Source organism: Eptesicus fuscus, chromosome 18, assembly GCF_027574615.1.
Source record: "Eptesicus fuscus isolate TK198812 chromosome 18, DD_ASM_mEF_20220401, whole genome shotgun sequence".
NCBI classification, from domain to species: domain Eukaryota; kingdom Metazoa; phylum Chordata; class Mammalia; order Chiroptera; family Vespertilionidae; genus Eptesicus; species Eptesicus fuscus.
The window spans coordinates 19,268,788-19,291,250 of NC_072490.1; the positions used below are offsets into that span (position 1 = coordinate 19,268,788).

The 22,463-nt window shown below is 37.6% G+C and overlaps 1 protein-coding gene and 1 long non-coding RNA gene across 5 annotated transcripts in view; one reads left to right on the forward strand and one right to left on the reverse strand.

The window, feature by feature from the left end:
- Positions 1-22,463, reverse strand: part of LOC103296938 (ubiquitin-conjugating enzyme E2 E2) — a 257,521-nt gene that overhangs the window by 149,560 nt on the left and 85,498 nt on the right. The window lies entirely within an intron of this gene.
- The window catches only part of LOC114227466 (uncharacterized), a 54,560-nt gene continuing 35,062 nt past the window's right edge, over positions 2,966-22,463 (forward strand). Inside the window, exons 1-3 of the long non-coding RNA XR_003613520.2 lie at positions 2,966-3,166; positions 7,117-7,260; positions 10,317-10,420. This is a non-coding gene — a long non-coding RNA (uncharacterized LOC114227466). The remainder of the gene's footprint in view (positions 3,167-7,116; positions 7,261-10,316; positions 10,421-22,463) is intronic.

Genomic DNA, 22,463 nt, shown 5'->3' on the forward strand with positions numbered 1-22,463 from the left:
TTTTAAAAAGTGCTTCTCTACACCTCATCAGTATCTTTTGATCTTTAAAATTTTGCCCAGGATTATTCTCTGCTTTCAGAAAACCGCATATAAACTTCAAATAGCTTTGGGAACTAACCCTTAGCAGAAAAACAAACTACATCTCTATTATCACTCAAGATAGGCTAAGTTATGCTGTGTAACAAACATCAACACACAAAAAAAGTTTATTTGTCACTACATATATACACTGTGTACCTGGGTGATTCTCTACTTAGAGGGGAACATTTATGATGCATAAATAAGGAAGTTAAATATGAACTAGCTTTCTAAAATCTGAACGTAAGAACAAGTCCCTGTTACTTAGGAATATGGAGAAGACCTCTGAGCTGCCACAAAGCCAGGGCCCCCACTTGGGTCCAGGACTGTTCTCAGTGTTCAGGTCACTTACAGTGTTAAGGTCACTTACCCTGCTTGTTTAATTGGTTTTTATTACCAACCTTCAGTTCTTCCTGCAGATTAGAAGAGGTACCCCCAGCTGGATAAGCCCCACAGTAATAAATTCTTGGGAAGATCAACTTAAGCATTTTTATTTGTAAAGGCATTATTATTATAGTACACAGTGGTGATTAATGTTCCAAACTATGACCCTTAGTTGTTCAAAAAAGTTTAACAACCATGTGTAGTTCACTCTGTAGAGTAAGAAGAAGAAAAAAAAAAAGAGTGGTGTGATGTAGAGAGCTTTCTATTAAAAAAAAGTTGTAAATGTTAAAAAAATGTCTGAGTCCTTCCTCCCCACCTCCTTCCTTCCTTTATGTGACAAAGATAAATTGCATTTCTACTGTGTGCCAGACCTATGTATGCTGAATGCTGTAGATACAAAGATGAATAAAATACGTGGGTTTTTTTTGTCCTCAAAGAGTTTGCTTTGTAATGGTGCAAATATAAGCAAATAATTCATATTTAATACAGTATTTTATTGGTTGTGTTCTAAATACTACTAGAACACAATCTATGATTGCCAATAAAACTGTATCTATTTTACAGTGTATATTTTTCTACAACCCATTACTCTAGAATGCACGAACAAGGAAGAAAGAATAATGAAATCTTCCTGACAAAGGAAGATTATGGGAGAGACCTACCAGGACCAGCTTCAGAATCACGGGGAGCTTCCCAGTTTCAGGTAAAGTAGGTGTAATAACTATGTATGGCGCCAGGTGGACACTGGAAATAATATGGGGGAACACTTTGTAAAGTATATGATTATCTAACTACTATGCTGTACACCTGAAACTGATATAAAACAATACTGAATATCAACTGTAATTGAAAAAGAAAATTTAAAAAGTTTTCTCTTATAAATTAAAATATGTTTTGTGTGTATATACTTTAAAACCAACTTTTATACTTATAAAATTCATAAAAATTTGCTTAGGCCACATAGCTGTACATATACATTTCTAGGTTTCTACACATTAGCTATTAAGATTATTGTAAAAATGTTTCTTCCTCTTGTTTGTTGAGAGACTAGTAGCCCTGCGCACAAATCTGTGCGCCAGTAGCTCTCTGCGGGGCCTGGCTGCTCCGCGCCCACTGCCCAGAGGCTCTCCATGGCCCAGAAGCCCATCCATGCCCCAGCCTGGCCAGAGGCACATCCACAGCTGGGCGCGGAATGCTTGCCTCGTCGCTATGGCAATGAAGCAAGCATTCTGACAGGCCGCTCATGCTGCCCGCTCTTAGCGGCTGCCTCCCCGGGACTGGGGGACTCTGGTGGGGCTGAGAGGACTGGGTGCTGCCATCTTGTGGCTATGGATGCCACCATCTTTGTCACGGAGTGATGGTTAATTTGCATATTACCATTTTATTAGATAGGCTATTCCATAAATACATACATAACCTTGCTTCCACAGATTCAAGAGTCAAAATGAAATGGAAGATGTAGAATTAATGAAATGAGATTTTTAAAACAAACCTCAGAAAATATAGTACTGTTTTAAAAAAATTGTTTGACATCATGAAGTACATCCAATTCTAACAGCTCATTATTATTTTCAAAGAGAAAGATGCACCATTTCCAAATGTCTATTTAATGGAAAACTGTGATTGTAAATAAAATTGTATCTATTTTACTGTGTGTATTTTTCTACAACCCATTACTCTAGAATTCACAATTCAGCTTTGATACATGCATGAGTTGGAGGATATATAGATATTTTATAGTGTTTTATCACTGTAGTATCTGGAATTTCAGATATTAGTCTTGATTCATCCTGTGGTGAATTTGCAGTTGTTTGAAAATTTCATTTCTCATTCCAGGAGCAGCTTTGATTATGGCCCTTAGTCAAAGATGGTGTTTGTACTGTTAAAACAAAAATCTCTTCAACATCAAACAGTTTAGGAAGAAGGAGTCTAAAATTAGCCCGTTAGTCAGGTACACAGAACTCTGTGGTCCCAAGAATGATAGCCTTCCTGAAAAAATGCCTCTTAAGATCAGTAAAAGTCAGAAGTTATTGCTTTTATTGCCTTAGTTACTTTTTGTTTGTTTTTTACTGTTGTCCTCTAGCATTTATAATTAAATAATGATACATTTCTTATGCAGAGCCACTGAGATGTCTTTCAGGCTTAGACCTTTTGATTTCTTATAGTCTCTCCTAAGAAAAATGAGATTACACTTTTTAAAGCTGCCAGTTTTTTGCAAATTATTGTTTCACATACATATCATCATATTTTTGGCACATGTCTCCAGAGACTTGCTCTATTGCTATTTCTCACTCAGCACGTCTCAAAACTACCAAACCTGCTAAGTGTAATTGCAGGTATATTCATAATTACATAGGTTCCTAATCCCTAAACCAAGCTTCTACACTGGGAATTTTAGATCAATTTTAGGTTAATTTTATATAATCTTTTTTTAATCCTCTTGCTTCTCTGCAACAGGTTTATTGCCAGAACATAGTATCATGAAAACCTCCACTAAATCTAAGCCAAAATGGGAAGGGGAAAAGACTCATATCAACACATCTTAATAGGACACATAGATCTGGGAAAGTATACCACTACTGGCCATCTGATCTATAAATAAGGTGGAATCAACCAAAGAACCATCAACAACTTGAAGAGGCTGCTCAGATGAGAAAGGGCTACTTCACATATGCCTGGATCTTGGATACACTGAAAGTGAAATGTGAGTACGGTATAATCACTGATACCTCTCTGTAAAAATTCAAGACCACTGATATTTCCCTGTGAAAATTATGAGGTCATCATTGTTACAGAAACTATAAAAAACATGATTATAGGCACATCTCGGGCTGACTGTGCTGTCCAGGATTGTTGCTGCTGGTGTTAATGAATTTGAAGCAGGCACCTCCAAGAATGGGCAGACCCATGAGCATGTTCCACTGCCTTACACACTGGGCATGAGACAACTAATTGTTAGTGTTAACAAAACAGATTCCTCTGAGCCACCCCACAGCCAGAAGAGACACAAGGAAATAGTTAAGGAAGTCAGCATCTAAATTAAAATTTAAAAGCTTTTTTAAAAAGATGGACTACTGATTAGAGCGTGACTAGCATTTTTTTATACATAATGAAATCTACAACCAGTTATGAACATATTTTTCATGGATTTTTTGAGTTCTTAAATACCTGTACACTACATACAGCATTAGAAATATTTTACATTTTTCATTCAATGTCATTAACTGGTTCCTTGTAGTTTCTTAATTATATATATTCTCAAAGTAGCAAGTTTTCTGTCAAGGCAACTATATCATTGTTATTTAATTATTTACTTATCCACAAAATAAGAGCTGCTTTCCATTTAATGAGATACGAGGAATAAGGCCAAAAGCAGAAGAGAATTGCTCTTGAAAATATATTGGAAAGAGAGGGCAGTGAGAAGCAATCAACAAGCCTGTAATTTTGAAACCGATATGATAGTTTATAAAGAATTGGAGGTGAACTGAGAATAAGTAGAGAAACAAAACTTCTGAATAATAACAGACATGGTTTTGAGAGGCATAAAGGAACTTTCTGGGGTGGTGATAATGCTCAGTACTTTGAGCAGAATGCTGATTACATGGGTTTATCCCTATATTAAAAGTCATTGAGCTGTGTAATGTATCAATAAAACAATATTTATAAATTTTGATGTATGTAAATTATATCTTAATTTTTAAAGACGAAAAACACTTCTAATGGGTGCTTCAGACTAATATGTTGTTTTACTTTTTATTATTTCTATTTGACATACACTTAGTATCATCTTTGATGTTAATTTTAAAATGTCCTTTAAAGTAATAACCTAGGAGGAAAAACTAGCCAATATGTTTCATTTATAACTGCCCTGAGCTGAAATTCCCCAGCAGTAACCTCGGTTTCAGACTACTGAGCTGCTTCTGCACTATTCGTTGGTGTCAGTAGGGGGTTAACAGCACTCAATTTAACCTTGCTGCTTGTACTCAGTTTTGAAATTTTTTCCTCATTTAACTTCTTTACATGGATTCTCCATTTTAAAGACCATGCATGCACCATGGGGTCTGTACTTTGAAAGACTGTAGTGCAGATAAGCACACAATAAAAGCACATTTACAGATAATGTGAAGCTACAAGGATCGTTCAGAAGCATTGCTGTGAAAATCACTGGAACAAAAGAAAAAACAGAGTAAGCCTACTCATGCCGTTATTTTTCTGAAAAGATAATAGCCCTGTTTAAAATATGTAAGTCTATATGTTGTATGTTATTCTGTGACTGTTCTACCTTCAGCTAGCCATGGACAGAGGCATCTCACTACAGCACTTCCTTGCCCTCCCTCAGATTAAAATTATAAAATCTATTCTGGCCTGGGATCACATCCACTACTACTTTCCCAACAGCCCCCTCCCCCTCCCACCTTTCTTGGTCCCATAATCTTAAAAATGTTGAGCCCTTCTATTTCTTTTTCTTAATGTTGTTATTGATTTTTAGAGAGGAAGGGAGAGGGAATAGAGAGAAATATCGATGAGAGAGGAACAGCTGCCTCCTGCCCATGATCACAACTTAGGTACATGCCCTTGACCAGAACTGAACCTGGGACCTTTCAATCTGAGGGCCAATGCTCTATCCACTGAGCCAAACTGGCTAGGGCGGAGCCCTTCCATTTCAAAACACAGCAGGATAGGGAAAAATGGGTGAACTGAAGAGGGTGCCTAAACCTCAGATCTATTCCCTCTCCTCCCCGCTGCAACCTACGGAATCCTGGTAAACTTAAAGAATCACTACTCTTAATGGTCTTAGTCATTCTCTGAGTGGGTACTGAGTAAAACACCAGATTGGTGGAAATGGAAAGGAAAGGAGGGCTGACTCAAATTATGGCAAACCTGTAAGAACAGGAATATTGAGACATGCTCCTGTGGAGTTTAAACAGGAAAAAGAGCCCAGCTTCCCTGCTCCTCAGCCCCTAATTCTCTTCATTTCTAACCACTGGTCTGTAAAACTCCAGTATACTCTTCTCCTAGTGTGGAGTCCGAGAGTCCACTAGTTTCATCTTCACATGCTGGGCACCCTGCGAGGTGCTGAAGACACCAAAGTAAAAACAATAGCAAAAACACCTCCGGTGGCTTGGAGTTGAAGGAGAGGCAGGTCTCACTGTATGTAGCAGGAAGGGGACATGCATTCTTGTTATCCAAGTAGGGATTCTGAAAGCATTTCTCCAGAGATGAATTGCTCTGGTGGTTAGGGAGTATAATAACCCAAGTATTATACTATAACATTATAGTAGTCTACTATTCTATTAGGATGATATACATCCTGGTTTACAACTATTTTCCTGGTATATTTATTTTTAGTAACAGTATCCCCTTTCACTCTCCAAATGTTTGAATGCTAAATTATATGGTCAGTGTAATTATAACAAAAATAGACCTGTCTGGGGGAGGGGGGGTAGAGACTGATTAACAAAATCCCAAAATATAAACATAAAACATTTTAAATAGTAAGTATTTCAAAGTAATGTTGTAGCACTGATGTTTAAAAATATCATAAAGGCAAATGTTCATTACATGTTCTTCAAAACAAAGACTCTTTGGAAAGAGGATTATCATTACTATGATACAATTTCTACAAAATACAATTTCATCACTCACACAATCAATGTGACATAATGGCATAAAATCTTTATAATAGAATACTTGAACATTTCAATTAGGGATTTTTATAAAATGTTTAAATTTTATTTGTTCCAAGTTCTTTTTTAAAAATATGTTTTTACTGATTTAGGAGAGAGAGCAAGGAAGAGGGAGGGGGAGGGAGAGGGGGAGGAGAGTGAGGAAGGAAGAGGGGGAAGGGAAGAGAGAAGGGATAGGGAAGGGGAGAGGAAGGGAGAGGGAGGGAGAGGGAGAGAAATACCAATGAGAGAGAAATATAGATCAGTTGTCTCCTGCATGCCCCATTGAGCCCGCAACCTGGGCATGTGCCCTGATCTGGAATCAAACTGGTGACCTCTTGGTGCATGGGACAACACTCAACAAATTGAGCCCCATTGACCAGGGTGACAGTTTTTTGTTTTTTTTTTTATTAAAAACTTTTCATTTTGACAGTATTGCAGGTGCCCCTCTCCCCCCCCCCCCCCCGCCCTTTGCCCACCTCCATACACCTCTACCTCCCGCTTCCTTGGCCTCCCAGTTCTTTATAATTAAACCAAATTGTATTATAACCAACCATCATGGGCTTCATTTGGAACATTGGTTTTTAACTCAGTCAAATGCAGAAAGCAAATGATGTTTAGAAACAGTGGTTGACTTAAGATTTTATATTTTACATTTATCTCTTTATTTATATTTATATATTTTATTTATATTATATTTGTATTCACTTAAATTATTCTGCACATTTAAATGTATAGTTATGAAGTTGAATTAGTAAAACATGCTTTAGTAAGAAAACAAGTTTATTTTCTGATTTAATACTAATCAACCATTGCTAATGTGCTATAAAATCCTACTTAAGAGAGATACTGACTCCAATTATTAAAGTTAATGGTCTTCAGTTGCCTCATTTTGCCTTAGTCTAGGTCTACGACATTAAGCATTCAGAACCCATCATTTAATTATCACCTGTTAACATTGGCTCTAAGTTCATTTCTTTCCTTTCAGGATGAAACTTCAGTGATGAACTAATTAAAAACCATTATCTTCCTACTCAAAACACCAGTCTGTAACTACATCCACAGTCCACAGATCACCAATCTACTGGGATTTTTCAAGATGAAACTTGCTGTCTCCTGCCTTTAGGGAATGGTAAATGAAATTATTATTTTGTCCATTTATCATTCAATATTTAAAATCTCTAGATTATATTTTCTTTAATATATTTATATACTTTAAAAATCATTTAAGAGGTAGAGAGCTATGTTATTTATTCTTTGATTTTAAAAAGGCAAAAATAAGAAGACATCTATACCCATTCCTATTTGGATATCATAAGATGTAAAAAAAAAAATTACAGAATGTGGTGCAATAAGAGGCTTAGCTTATTATAAAATCCCATATATATGCACTGGAGAAATGTGCAGTTCCATTTATAGGAATTTATTAGAAACTTTGTCCCCTGTACCCTCCTGATATATGTACCATTCTACTGAAATATAATTTTATCAGTTCCCATGGGAATCAAACTCTGGGAAATTAATTCACGCTAACCAAACTCACTAGAGATTTACTTATAAACCATTAAAATCCCTTTTTAATTTACCATGGAATGCTACCTGATTCAAGAACCAGAAGAATTCATCTGATGTTTTTGAGTTCCCACTACTCTCAGAGCAGGCACTACAATGAATACAAAGGTGAAAACACTTTGTTCTCAATGAGTTCATAATCTGGTATTAAGGCTTGGACAACAATACATAAAATACAAACCAGACTACAACAAATACATGAATGTTATGTAGTGGCTAATGTATAGAAGAGGTCCCTCTCTGCTACAAAGACTCCTTCATAGTTAGGAAACCAATTATACTTCAGACTAGTGGCCCGATGCATGAAATTCATGCACAGGGGGAGGGAGGGTTCCCTCAGCCCAGCCTGCACCCTCTCTAATCGGGGACCCCTTGGGGGATGTCTGACTGCCGGTTTAGGCCTGATCCCTGGCAGTCGAACATCCCTCTCACAATCTGGGACCACTGGCTCCTAACCCCTCTGCCTGCCTGCCTGATCGCCCCTAACTGCCCTCCCTTGCTGGCCTGATCTCGCCCCCAACAGCCCTCCCCTGCTGGCCTGATCTCACCCTCAACTGCTCTCCCCTGCCAGTCTGATCTCGCCCCCAACTGCCCTCCCCTGCAGGCCTGATCTCACTCCCAACTGCCCTCCCCTGACGGCCTGATCACCCCTAACTGCCTCTACCTCGGCCCCCACCACCATGGCTTTGTCCGGAAGGAAGTCGGACGTCCGGAAGATGGCCAGTCGACCCGGTCTAATTAGCATATTACCCTCTTATTAGTATAGGTAAATTATATAGGATAGGATTGCTTAAAGTGGGGGGAAAGCCTTTTACAGCAGGAGGAGATGCTCTTGGCAGACAAAAATACATAATCTCTATACCTGGACTGATAGCCAGCCATATGCACTATGTTGCCAAATGGGTCATTAAAAAACTGAACCGCTTTCTTACACCTTATACCAAACAGCTGTTGCCCTTAAAATCCCCCCTCAGCCCCCACCTTAGGTTCTGCCTTCGCAGTCCACCCAGATTAGGTTCTGATTGGTTGGTTTCTATGCCAATCAGCATCAAAAGCTCCACCTCCTAGGCAGTCATTGGCTCCTTGCACTTCACCCAGATTAGGTTCTGATTGGTTAGTTTCTATGCCAGTCAGTGTCTCTAGGCCTATCTCCAGGCCTGATCAGAGAGGCAGGGCTGATCAGCAGCCCCCATGTGACCCAGCACTGACTGCTGGACTGACTTCCGGTGTTCGGTTGTCCGTTTGGTCGTTTTGGACATTACGGACCCTGGCTCTTTATATATAGATAGATGACTTTTTAGTAGATGTATTTTAAGGTATATTTCTCTTAAGTCATTCTTGGTTAATAGATCATCTTTCCCTCTTCTCTGTATGTTTCTGTATAAAAAACCAAGACTAGGTTTCTATAATTAGGACTACTTTGCTCTTGGACACATTCTAGACACTCTACAAAAAATTTAAAACTACATGTCCAGATCCATGAAAAGTTCATTCTTACTGTGGTTGTTATTACAAGTATCAGTCTCTTTATTTCCTTTTTTTATAATATATATTTTTTTATTGATTTCAGAAAGGGAAAGATAGAAACATAAATGATGAGAGAGAATCATTGATCGGCTGCCTCCTGCAAGCCCCACACTGGGGATCAAGCCCACAACCCGGGTATGTGCCCTTGACTGGAATTGAACCCGGGACCCTTCAGTCCACAGGCCGACGCTCTATCTACTGAGCCAAACAGCTAGGGCTATCCGTCTCTTTTATTTCTGTCCTCTAGAGTCACAACTAACTTGTAGAATGATTCGAAAATTAAATACAAAAGCCAAACATTATAGACAGAGTGCCCTAAAAAATTCCATTAATAGCCTGTACATTAGAGTATACATGGGTTTTGTAAAACAGTATTCGGGACTGTAAGTACATACTCTTTATTAAAACATGATAATAAAAAATATGTCATCTGAACACAATTTTAAAGTATTTTAATTTAAAAGTATTTACATAAAGAAATTTATACAAATTAAATTTGTACTTACCAAGTTAAGTATACCTATTTAAATTAAATATATAACATGTCTGTCCTAGGTCAAATACCCATACTTATAGATTCTTTCACTAAACTGATTTGAAGTATGTATTGAGATACTTGTCTTTTAAATCACAAGTGCTGCTTTTAAGGAGTTTTTCTATAGCCAGCTTATTTTAGACATTTTATGTGGTTTCTTATCCACTTAAATCTCATGCACATCTCCTAGATTTGAATGTTGGTCATGCTTTTCTGTACTCACTATATTCACCTGAACATTCCATGCAAGTGGCTGGCATTGAGCCCAAGTTCTGTCTCTGACCATGGATAACAACTAGCATATAAGGAAATCCCATCCCTGACCTTGATGTATTTGCACTGTGCTCAATCAGCTAAGCCTCAGTACTCATCCACCTAAAATGAAAAATTAGTTTCATTTAGCAAGCACAGTGAAGCAGGAGTAGCTGTGTACATATATTTCAACCTGCACTGAAAGTGTGTTAGTATGTGACTTTGCTCATTATAGTAGTAATTTTAAGTAATCATTAATAATACTGTTGATGGTCCTAATTGTTGCCTGCTTATTTTCACAGTGAAATCAACATTATTTCTACCTTTAGGGGTTTCAAGAATTTGCAAAAGACTTGATTTGAAAGCAAGTGGCAGAGCCAGGACAATGGTCTCTTCCATCGACTAGGTAAATCAGTGGTCCCTTTATTAGATCATTATGCAGAATATTGGGAGGACTTGGCAAAAGATTTTTTAAAAAAAATCTGGCATTGCAAGTGTGTAGAGCTCAGGTTCTGCAGTCCAACAGTTGTGTGTGAATTTTACCTGTTCTACTTACTGGCTGGGTAACCTCCAACAAGTTACTTTAAACTTTTCAGGCCTTAGTTCCTTATCTCCCTTAGGGTTCTTGAGACAATTAAATGAATTAAAAGATAAAATGTTTGGCATAGTACCTGGTATAGGATTAGAGCTTAATAAATATTATTTGGGTGTGTTTTTTTCCTTAATAACTAGAGGCCGGTGCACAAAATTTGTGAATGGGTGCGGTCCCAGCTGACCTCTGGGCCCTGGGCAGCACCTGGGCCCTGGGTAGCACCTGGGTCATAGGGCCCCCACTGCCGCCACTGGTCACTGTCTGCGGGGCAATCGGGCCCCACTCACACCTGCCTTGGCCTGGCACCACCTGCTCAACTGCTCCACCATCCCACCACAGTCCTGCTCTCGTTGGGGCCCATCGGGGCCAGCAGCACCTCCACTCCCGCCCGCTACCAGCGCTGTGTTGCCAACGCCTGCCATGTTCCACACCGCCCCCTGGTGGTCAATGCACATCATAGTGAGCGGTTGAACTTCCGGGTGAGGGGACAATTTGCATATTAGGCTTTTATTATAAGGGTGATATTTGGAATTTTAAGTTTTCAACAACTTTCATACCTTATATGTTCACTTGTATAAGATGAAGACATGTAGTTAGCTGATTTGCTTTTTCTTCCTAGAAACAACTATGCACATAACTATACATATTTTTGGTGTCCTAAAGTTAATTATTCCTCTCATGATATTCTCTTAATCTGCTATAATGTAAGATATGTAACTACAGATTAAAACCAAAACAGGAAACCACCCAAGTTTCTTAAAAAAGAATACAAAGCGAGCTCAGATACATGATGTTTATGTTCCTATGTAAAAAGGAAATATAATCAATAAGCAGAATATAACTAAAGTTAACCACAAATGAGAAAAAAAAAACAAGTTTACTTTAAAATTACACACATCTTAGTTTCATTGCTGTATATAGAAATTTCATTGTAAATTTTTTTAAATTTCAAAGCTATGTGTGCCCCACCTGAATTCTACTGTGATACTGATTATACTCTAAAACATATACTTGATGCTAAAGCTAACCATGAGGCACTGCTTGGTCCTTCCAAACCTTTACAACATACAAAACCAGTACTTTTAATGATCCAGTATTATATTCAAGTTGTCTTTATTCATTTAAAAAACAACAACTCTAGGTAGTTCTCACACAAAGTGTTTTCTTTAAAATTTACACTATCTTTTTGTGTATATACTAGAGGCCCGATGCACGAAATTTGTGCAAGAGTAGGCTTTACTTCCCCCAGCTGCCGGCATCGGCTTCCCTCTGGCACCCAGGCTTCCCTCTGGCTGCCGGCAGGCACCCGGGACCTGGGCTTCCCTCGCAGCCCCGGCTTCATCCAGAAGGTTGTCCAGAAGGACATCTGGTCTAATTAGCATATCAAGTTTTTATTATTATAGATCTTTGGGAGAGGGGCTCTCTTTCAAAAGTGTATTGACTATCTTTGTTATGAGAACAAATATCTGTGGATCAGTAAAGCAAAGCATTGGAAATTTTAAAATACATAATGTAAAGTAGCTTTTCACACCTGAAGAAATGTTCCACACAGGTAACTCCCCCTTGTTTCCTCATGATTATAAATTTATCGAATTCTAATTACATCTCAGGCATGGTACTAAGCTCTGAGTAGTAAAAAAAATAGACATGGTTCCCATCCTCCTTAACCAGTCAGCTAATAAGAGAGCCAGACATAACCATCTAAACACCCCTCTCTGAAGTGGTGACATTGAAGATGAAAACCTGAAAGGGTGGGGCAGGTAAAGTCCAAGCAAAAGGAAAATATGCAAAGACTTGGGGACAGAAAGGAGTTTGGTCTATTAGACAAACTCAAAGTAAGCTTGTGCAGCTCCTGCTTAATGATGGAGGGGAACATTATATAGTGAGAGATGAGCTTGGAAAGGTAGACAGGAGTCACTGCAGCAGTCTTTATCCTAGGTATTGACATTTTATAAAAAATTAGAGGCCCGGTGCACAAAATTCATGCACTCGGGGAGGGGGGGGGGGTCCCTCAGTGCACAAAATTTGTGCACACGGGGGGTGGGGGTCCCTCAGCCCGGCCTGTGCCCTCTCGCAGTCCAGGACCCCTCGCTCCTTACTGCCCAGCTCGCTGCTCCTTAGCACAGCGGAGGTGGTGGGAAAGCTATGATCCTGGCTTCCGCGTTGAGCACCTGCTCCCCTGGTGGTCAGTGAATGTTATAGCAACCGGTCATTCCGCTGTTTGGTTGATTTGCATATTAGTCTTTTATTAACTAGTATTAACTGACTGGAACCACAACAGAGCTAAAGTTGTTACTTACCTTGAATATAAAGGGAGAAATACTAAGAGAACTGAGAAATCATGTAAAAATCCATAAAACTGCTAAAATTCTCTACTAGGAATAAAAAAAAAAATACCACCAAAATATCAATTTGTTGAAATTTCTGTAAACAGGGTCTCTGCTCAACTCCCTGGGTTACTATAGGCAAATGGCCACGTCGGAAGTGCCACAGGAGTTCCCTTCAGTATTTAATCTAGCTTTTGAATTTCTCTCTTCTTCTCTGTCTCGCCAGCTGCTACCTGAAGCCACAGTGCCACATGTGTGTTTCCCTTGAATCTAGGAGGGAAATACAGAACTGGGTCTATAGTAGCAGGACTCATGATGGTGAGAGTATAAAGAAGAGGGAGGAAGAGAACGAGGGAGGGAGACACTGTGCGCCTCCCATTTCTTAACAGGACTCCCTTGCCTTATGCCTTCTCTTCATATTTAATGCATAGGCTCTAGGGTCAGATGAAATCTTCCTGATAATTGGTCTCCCTGACCTTTATCCTCTGTAGTCCCATTTTCTCATTTCTTATTTCCTGCTCAGCTCTGTTATAAGGTGTTTATTCACCTACTATCAGTTACTTTAATCTTGAGAGTTCTCAGCCCACATAAATGGTGTAGATATCATTCTTTTATTACACTTTTGAGTGTGCTTTCCCTTGGTTCAGAATAGGTACTGCTAATAATATTCTGTATTTCAGGTACATTTTGACTTACATTAATATTTTATATGAATAATCACAGGATTTTAAGAATTGTACAAAAATAACTTAATTGGGTAAGTGAATTCCAAGGTCTAAGCACTAAGATGGATAGACCAAGTTTCGAAATATAATTAGTTGAGAAGTTGGGAACTGCTTGAACTCAACTGTGTTTTCATTTTTAATAATCCTGTCCTATGATTCATTTTGAGAATCCATAGAGCTGTCACTGATGTTTTGGTAGTGATAGCGAATAGAGCTTTCATGCTTCCTGTTCTCCTAACTAGAAAAAGAGCATTTTATTTAATTCTCCTTTTTCTAATGAAGACCTTTAGATAATATCCCTATAAATCTGCCTGTTGGATCACTTGTTTTTGTTTTTCCACATTAAAAACAACCTGAAGGTTGTATTTTCAGGGTACTTTTATAGGTTCAGGGTAAGCAAGGTAAGGTGTAGATTGGCACTGGATTCAAATCAGATGGCCAGATAGGATTTCTAAGTAAATGTAAAATAAATGTGTACAAATATATCCTAATGAAAAAAGCTACCCAATATTTCAATAAGTCTATATATCTCATTGTCAATAAATAGAAATGTGAAATGATTATGTCATTGGTTTATGCATTTGTCTTAGAAAAAGATAGGCTATGAGTATTTTTTTCAAGAATAGGATTAGTTTTGTTTAGAGAAAATCTCTAAAGGTGATCTGTGTGTATTAGTCATTCTTTCAGAGTCCTGGACTTCTCCACAGGACCTTCCTGCCAGAACCCCTGGCTAACCGAAAGTCTGGTAGACAGCATCTCTGGCCCTCCTGAATTACACTAGTATCAGTCAGGAAGGGGCAAATTACTTATGAAAAGAAACCACATACGTTCTTATAAGTATCACTTAGAAGTACCTGCTAATACTTTTTTTTTCTATTGATGAGAATTAAGTTTTCAGTTAATTTATTCTCATTTGGAGCATTATTTCAGAGTCCTGTTTCATCTATGTAATTTAGGTTTAGATGGAAATAAAGGAATTTTCTTTGGTATGCTGTTGATTATGTCCACAATTTTTTTAGATGCCAATTTTCCAGAGTTTTAGTGCATTATGATCTGGAAGATGTAGACTGAAAAGGTTGGGGGCAGGGCAGCTGCTGAATACAAGAGATCTCATAAGGTTAAGTTGGTAGGTCTCTACGGTCTAAGAATCCTTCTTCTTACTGCTTTCCTGTTACGAGGATAACTTACTCTAACATAACCCATTTTTAAAAACAGCTGTTGAAACTTAAGAGATTGTTAATTATATTTATCATTGATAATTCCCCAGGATTAACAATTTTGCCGATAGTTTAAAAAAATGTCAACAAAACAACATAATTTACACTATTCTTCATAAGTACTAATACTTTAAAATCTTAACCACTGATTTTACTGTGAGCATATCAGTGGCATATTTGGGACAGAAGTTAATATTCACATTTTTTTTTAAATAACTCCAAATTTTTATTTTGGGAGAAATTGTATTCACTACATATAATTTGTTATTTTACATTCACTATTTACCAAATTAAGTATCTTTAAAAAAAATTTTTTTTAATCTTAGCATTGCTTATGGATTTCATTTATGTAGATAATTAAAATCCATGGTTTGAATAGCATTTAGGCTTACCAATACAAGGAACTGCTACCTCTTAAATAACTGTTATAAGTTTATTGTGTATTTTTTCCATAGTTTCTTTAGACATTTAAAAGCATGTGCAAAGGAACCGGTTTGTGAAGGAATGGTGTATGTTTTTCACTGGCTTGATAGAAAGGCAGTCCTTCATTATGCCAGGAAGTAAGCAGCAATTGGGATAAAAAGGTGTAAATCATGAAGGGCATTATAATTCAAGTTAAAGAGATACTTTACCTAAAGATAAAGAAGAGCAGTTGAAGAATTTTAATTTTAAGTAGAGGAACATTTACAGTTTGGAATTTTAGGAAGTATGGGCAGAAACTGAAGAATGAACTTGAAGTAGGAAGAAGTTAAAATGTTATTGCATTAATATGGAAGAAAATGGATTAAAATATATAATAATAAAAGAGTAATATGCTAATTAGACCGGATGTCATTCCGGACATCCTTCCTGACGAAGCTGGGGCCGGGGGGAAGTCAGCCAGGGTGCCGGGTGCCTGCAGGTGGCCCAGGGGAAGCCAGCCCAGGTCCCAGGTGCCTGCGGGTGGCCCAGGGGAAGCCAGCTGGGGTCCCAGGTGCCTGCCAGCGGCCAGAGGAGGGAAGCCTGGGTCCTGGGTGTTGGAGAAAAGCTGGTGCCAGCAGCCTGGGTCCCAGGTGCCGGAAGGAAGCCAGTGCCGAAGGAAGACCTACTCTTGCACGAATTTTCATGCATAGGGCCTCTAGTATAGATATAAAGGGGAGGGTTTAGGGATTCAGAGTTTTTGACCTATGCCATGAGTGGATAATGCACACACTTTCAGTTTTTTTGAGGTAGATAGAGTGATAAATTCAGCTTTGAACATATTGAGTTTAAGGTATCTTTGGGATATCCAAATGGAAATGTTCAATAGGCAGTTGAACATATACATCAATAAACTTAAGAAGAAAGACCTAGATTAGGAGTAAAGATTTTGAAGTCCATCAAATAGATAATTAAAAACAGGGAAGTAGATGAAATCACCAAGTATATATATAGAGTGAGAAAAAAAGTCAACTGGCTTTTAAGAGATAAGCAGAGGAAAAAGTAAGGGCTTCTAATTTTTCCTTATCAGTGAAAAGAAAAGCATTTTTGAAAGGACACTAATCACAACTTCTAAAATATTAGCCATGTTCCAGTGCAGATTTCAAATAGACTCAAAAGTTTTCAACCAACACCTCATCTACTCTTATGAGTTCTTCTAACCTTTTTCTTGCTTTTATATCAAACTAGAGGCCCGGTGCACAAATTCGTGCACCAGTGAGGTCCCTTGGCCTGGCCTGTGGGATCAGGCCAAAACCAGCTCTCCGACATCCCCCGAGGGGTCCTGGATTGCAAGAGGGTGCAGGCCAGGCCAAGGGACCCCACTGGTGCAGGATCGGGGCCGGGAAGGGATGCAGGAGGTTGACCAGCTGGGGAGGGACTGCGAGAGGGCTCCAGGGCATGTCCAGCCTGTCTCACTCAGTCCCGATTGGCTGGACTCCAGCAGCAAACTAACCTACCGGTCGGAGCATCTGACCCCTGGTTGTCAGTGCATGTCATAGCTACTGGTCAACCAGTTGACTGTCTGCCCCCTGGTGGTCAGTGCACATCATAGTGAGCGGTTGAGCAGCCTTAGCATATCAGTAGCATATTACACTTTGATTCACTGAACAGACGACCAGACACTTAGCATATTAGGCTTTTATTATATAGGATTATCCTTTGATTTTTGTTGCAGCCATTATTTGTACCCTTTGTTTGCAAGCAACTGTTTTAGAACCAATTTCTTTTTTATGGCTTTGCCACAAAGGGGATCCCTTAATTTCTAACTATTTTATCCCCTTATTTCAATTATTTTTTTTCATTGTGTTTAATTACTGGTATGTACTTATAGTGGTTACCTCCCTTTTTCAATGCCAATGTATAATATTTTAGGCATGTTGTGTATTAAACTGGCTGCCATCTGTGGGCCCGTCTATGTAACTTATTTGTTTCTTTGAGAAAGTGCATTCTAAGGTTCTCTTACTTATTTTGAAGAACTTTGGGGGCATAACTTGCTTTAAACTAGGAGTTGGCTAAATCTAAATTTTTTTTTTACCTCTGGGTCTTAATTTGGCCCAGTTTTTCCTCATTTCCTAAAATCTGACAATATGCTCTTCTGTTATAGGATTTTAAAATTATTCCATATTCTTGTATCAATATGATTTACTCTAGGCAAATGAACTATGTCCCTATAATAAAATGCATTATTTCTAATGAAACAAAGGTTTCACTTTTATGTCATAAAAAAATTATTAATTAGCACTCTGAACATTTGGTATTATTTTGAAACCAAACATAATTTAAAATTCTGTCTTAGATAAGTCATTAAGGTTATTGACATCTTAATATTGAGAGATATTTTTAATGATTTGAAATTGCTTCAAAGAAAGGGTCTAAGTAATCCTTTTCATGTTTGTATTACATTGTCCTTTGATCTGAGTTGCAACTATTATTTGTCTATTCTGTCCCTGTTTGCAAACAAATGTTTTAGAATCGTATTATTTTCAGTAGCTCTGATGTAAAGGAATCACATTTCTGATTACTACATTCACAGAAACAACTGTTTCCTGGCTGCCCTGAGCTGGGTTTTATCATTCACTGATACCATGATTCAGTGTGCCCTTAAAGCATTTCTTCTGTTGGCTTGGTTTGTGGTCTATTTTAGATCACCATGTAGCAGCTGCTTGGTTAGCCTTCTTTCATCTATTTTCAATAGCGTTATGTAGCACCCCACACATAGCTTCCAGGATGATAAATTGGCTGGACTCCAGGGCTTGCACTGTAATCCTGCCTTGTCATTTAATGTTAAGTGTATCTTACAGGTGAACTAATGAAACTGCTTAAGAAATCAGATATGATCTTTAGCAGAGCCAAATCTCACTTTTATATGCAGGGTAAAGTTCTGTTTTGATCAAGTTCAGGGCAAATACACTATTTCAGAAAACTGTATCATTTTTTAATGTCTAATATATCTTTTTCATTCATCAGTCCATTCATATTTTTGATTCCTGGATACAGTTACTGATCTGTATTTGAGGTGAATTTAACTGGCATATGATATATGATTTAACCCACACTCTGCTCTATCAGCATGTATCATTATTATATATAAAAATGTATAGATCTGACCTTTAAAAGCTAAAAAAAATTCTCAACATTGTAGTCAGCTTATCTGTCAGTCATACTGGTTTCTGCCTGGCACCCTAACCAATATTGATGGGAACAGAGATTTAAAAATCTTTGCCCTTAAGCTATGCTTACAAAATTGGTACAAACATCTCGAAGTGCTGAAAAGAAAGCAATAAGGTCTATCAATGTGTTACTTCAATTCACAAAACTATGCAAGATGCCACAATCATAGTTTTAATGATTATAGAACTGTGGCTTGATTTTGGTTACTACCAGTATTTAGCTAATACTTATCCATTATATTTGGAATAGCATTATAAATAATTGAACAAAAAAGGTCTTGCCTTTCACTTAGTGAAATCTACAAAACTTTTTGTAAGCACTCCTAACCTGAAGCAAGCTGATCCAATATGAATGTTATTACATCTTATCTGTACTTTGTTGAGGCAGATAGCACAAGCTGTCAGCAAAGAGGATAAGAAGAAAACCAAGACACTGGATCACCTACAAATTATAGTTGCTTGCCCTGAATATTTGAGAGTTGATTCTATCCTTAAATGATTCCCACCTTTAGGTTAACATCAACATTATTACCAAATTGATCCATTCAGTTACTAAGTGTTTCTCATTACTACCTTTCTAATAGATGAAAGCAGTCCATTAAAACATGCTGCCACAGTCATTTCATTAACTGCTTTCATAATTTGGGTGAAGAATCATAATCCAAAATTGTTACTCAAATGGTTACTTTGGGGAAAACAGACCAAAATAAACTTCTGTTTTTTCAAAGATTACAGGGTCTATTATTCTTTAATAAATAGCAGATAATCCAATCCAACTTTCCCAAATCACTTAGATTTTATGTCAGTGAGGTTTTGGTATTCATTTTCATGGAAAAAAAAAAGTACCTATATAATCAGTAACAAACTGAAGACACAAAACAAACTTTGTGGAGCAAGAGATGGCTTGAATGGTGACCCAAACAACCTTAAAAGATTATCTTTTGTGTCAAAGGTTGCAAAGAGAGCAAGCACATCTTTGACTTGGAGTGCAGGTATACACCTTGTGGTTTGACTTCAGTCTTTCTTAAATGAGGGTGCTTTTAATTAGGGGGCAGGATGATTCATCTTTAATCTTGACTCTTTTTATCAATTTACCTAACACTTTGGTGAACAAGGTCAAACATTTATTGAGAGCTCATTATGTGCCATTTAATATGTGCCATTAAAAGCATCGATGGAGGATTATGAAAAAGTTATCTATTTCAAAATGATGCAATGTGTATGCCCTGGCCAGTGTGGCTCAGTTGGTTGGAGCGTCATCCCATACACCAAGGGGTGGTGGGTTCAACTCCTGGTCAGGGCACATACCCAGGTTTCGAGCTTGACTCTGGTAGGGGCATGTGCAGGAGGCAGTGGATCTCTGTTTCTCACATCAATGGCTTTTTCTCTTTCCCTCCCTTCCTCAAATATCAATTACAAAATAAGAAGTAAAATGAAGCAATGTGTAAGTCAGGCATATGCAGAAAGAACTTTTTTATAATTCTGGGGAGATTTCAGTGTAGTATTCATGATGTTTTAAGTAGATTGTGGTTATAGAATACTTTGGTGCAGGCTGTGGAATCATCTTCACATAAAGCACAAGGTACTATTTTGTTCTTTGTATTTATTCTTTAGTATTTTCAAAGAGTAACTGAAATGGGTTCTAATTATATTTCAGATAAATCCTCTACTTTCAACCTTTGCAAATTCTACTTTTTTTATGGTATCTGTAAAAGACAATTGTGCATTTTCTATATCCTTTAAGTACTGTGATTTCCTTCTTTATATATATCAGAGACAGGATTTTCTCATGTTTGTCTTTCATCTTCACTAAAATTTTTTAAGTGAAATAACTTATCAGAAAACATATGACAAGGGCCTGGCAATTTGAAAGTTGTGTAAAGTTAGTCCCTGTTATCCATGGTTCATGTTTCTTCTTTCTTTACCATTCCTAACTATTTGTGCTTGCTCTTGCTGTTAGGTATATTGTTTTAAGCACTCAGCTGTTGTAGTGGGTATGAAATGCCTGACAGTCCATTAAAAATAAACCAAGATAAATTACAGTTGTGGCAGAGGTTCCAGTCTTTGTTATTCTTGATATGGTACCATCTGTGCCTCTAATGAATTCTTCTAGACCTTGAAAATGGCCTGTCAAACAGCTCTACAGAAATTAGAGTCTCCCCACCTCCCAACCTTATGCTACTATTAGTACTAGCAAAGTCACATCTAAAATTATTCCACAACACTCCTCATACTTTAAATTAAACACTTTATATCCATTAAAGGTAAAGAAATGAAAAGGGCTTTAGAAGAGAAAATACTCTTTGAAATTATTTAGTCCACCTTCCTCTTTAAAAAATATTAAAAAATCAAATGCATTTAATTACCACCTTTTCACTGTCTTTTATTAAACAGACCAGGCAAGTATACACAAATTATCAAATGTTCCTTTGAAATGAAAACTAAATCATGTCATTACTTTGTCCAAAACTCTCCAGTGACTTCCCATCTCACATAAGCTAAAGTCCTTACAGAGCCCTCAGGATTCACAACTGAGGCCTCTGTTTCCTCTCTGACCTCTCTGCTCACCCTCTTCTCGTGGATCGCTCTGCTCCAGTCACATTGGTCTCCCACTGGCTCCCTGACATGCCAAGCATGAGATACTTTTCTGCCAGAGAAATTAAATTAACATAGCTTGTTCCCTCATCATCTTGAGGTCTTTGCTCAAATGTCAACTTATCAGAGAGGTCTTCTTTCTGATCACCCCCTCTGAAATCACAACCTCACCATCCACCACCACCATCCACCACCACCACCACCCACTAGTAGTACTTATCTCTGCCCCCTTCCCACCTTGACTTTGTTCCAAAGCATTTATTACCTCTGACATACAATATAGTTTATTTGTTCACTTTCTTCTTCCTCCCCTAGAATATGCTTTTGTTTTGTTTTTCTTCTGTTTTGTTCATTACTGTTTCTAGCACCTAAACAATTCCTGGCACATATGAAGTATTCAACAAACATTCGTTTGATGACCAAAAAACTGACTTCATGAATAAGGAAGGCTCTCTTTACTATGCTTTGTTCCAATATCCCGCTTTCTAGCTTTTTACTGTGATTTGTGCCATTTACCCATATAGGTAGGTACCCTGAACCTAATTGAAAGAATTCAAAAGAACTTCATTAGAACCTTTAAAACCTACACTTGGCTTTAACTTACCTTAAAAATCCAATGTAATACATAATTAAGTTGAAAATGAAAGAACAGAAAAAGATATACCATGCAAACATTAATTTTTTAAAAAGCAAGAATAACTATATTAATATCAGATAAAGTAGATTTCAAAGCAAAAAAGTTACTAGAGATAAAAAGGGACACTACACAATGATAAAAGGGTCACTCCCTCAGGAAGACATAATCCTAAATCTGTACACACCAAACAAACAAAAAAACTTTTAAAAATCAAGTAAAAACTAATAGAACTGAGAAGAGAAATAGGCAACTTCATACCTATCAATTGCTGACAGTGGGGTATTGGGAACTTCAATACACCACTATCAGCAATTGATAGAACTATTGGATAGAAAATCAGGAAGGGCATAGAAGTGAACAAAAATCTATCATCAGGATACAACTAAGTTATAAAACACTCCACCAAACAACAGCACATTCTTTTCAAGAGCCCATGGAATAGTCACCATATCCTGGTCCATAAGACAAATCTCAAAAATTTTTAATGGATTGAAATCATACAAAGTACATAACCACTACAATGGACTCAATCTAAAAATCAACAACAGAAAGACAACAGGAAAATCTTCAACATTTAGAAATCAGACAACAGACTTATAAATAATCCATGTGCCAAAGAGGAAGTCTCAGGGAGTTAGGCCGAGTTAAAAAAAAAAAAAAAAAAGCCAATCTCAAAAGGTAACATACTGTATAATTTCATCTACATAAACATTCTTGAAATGACAAA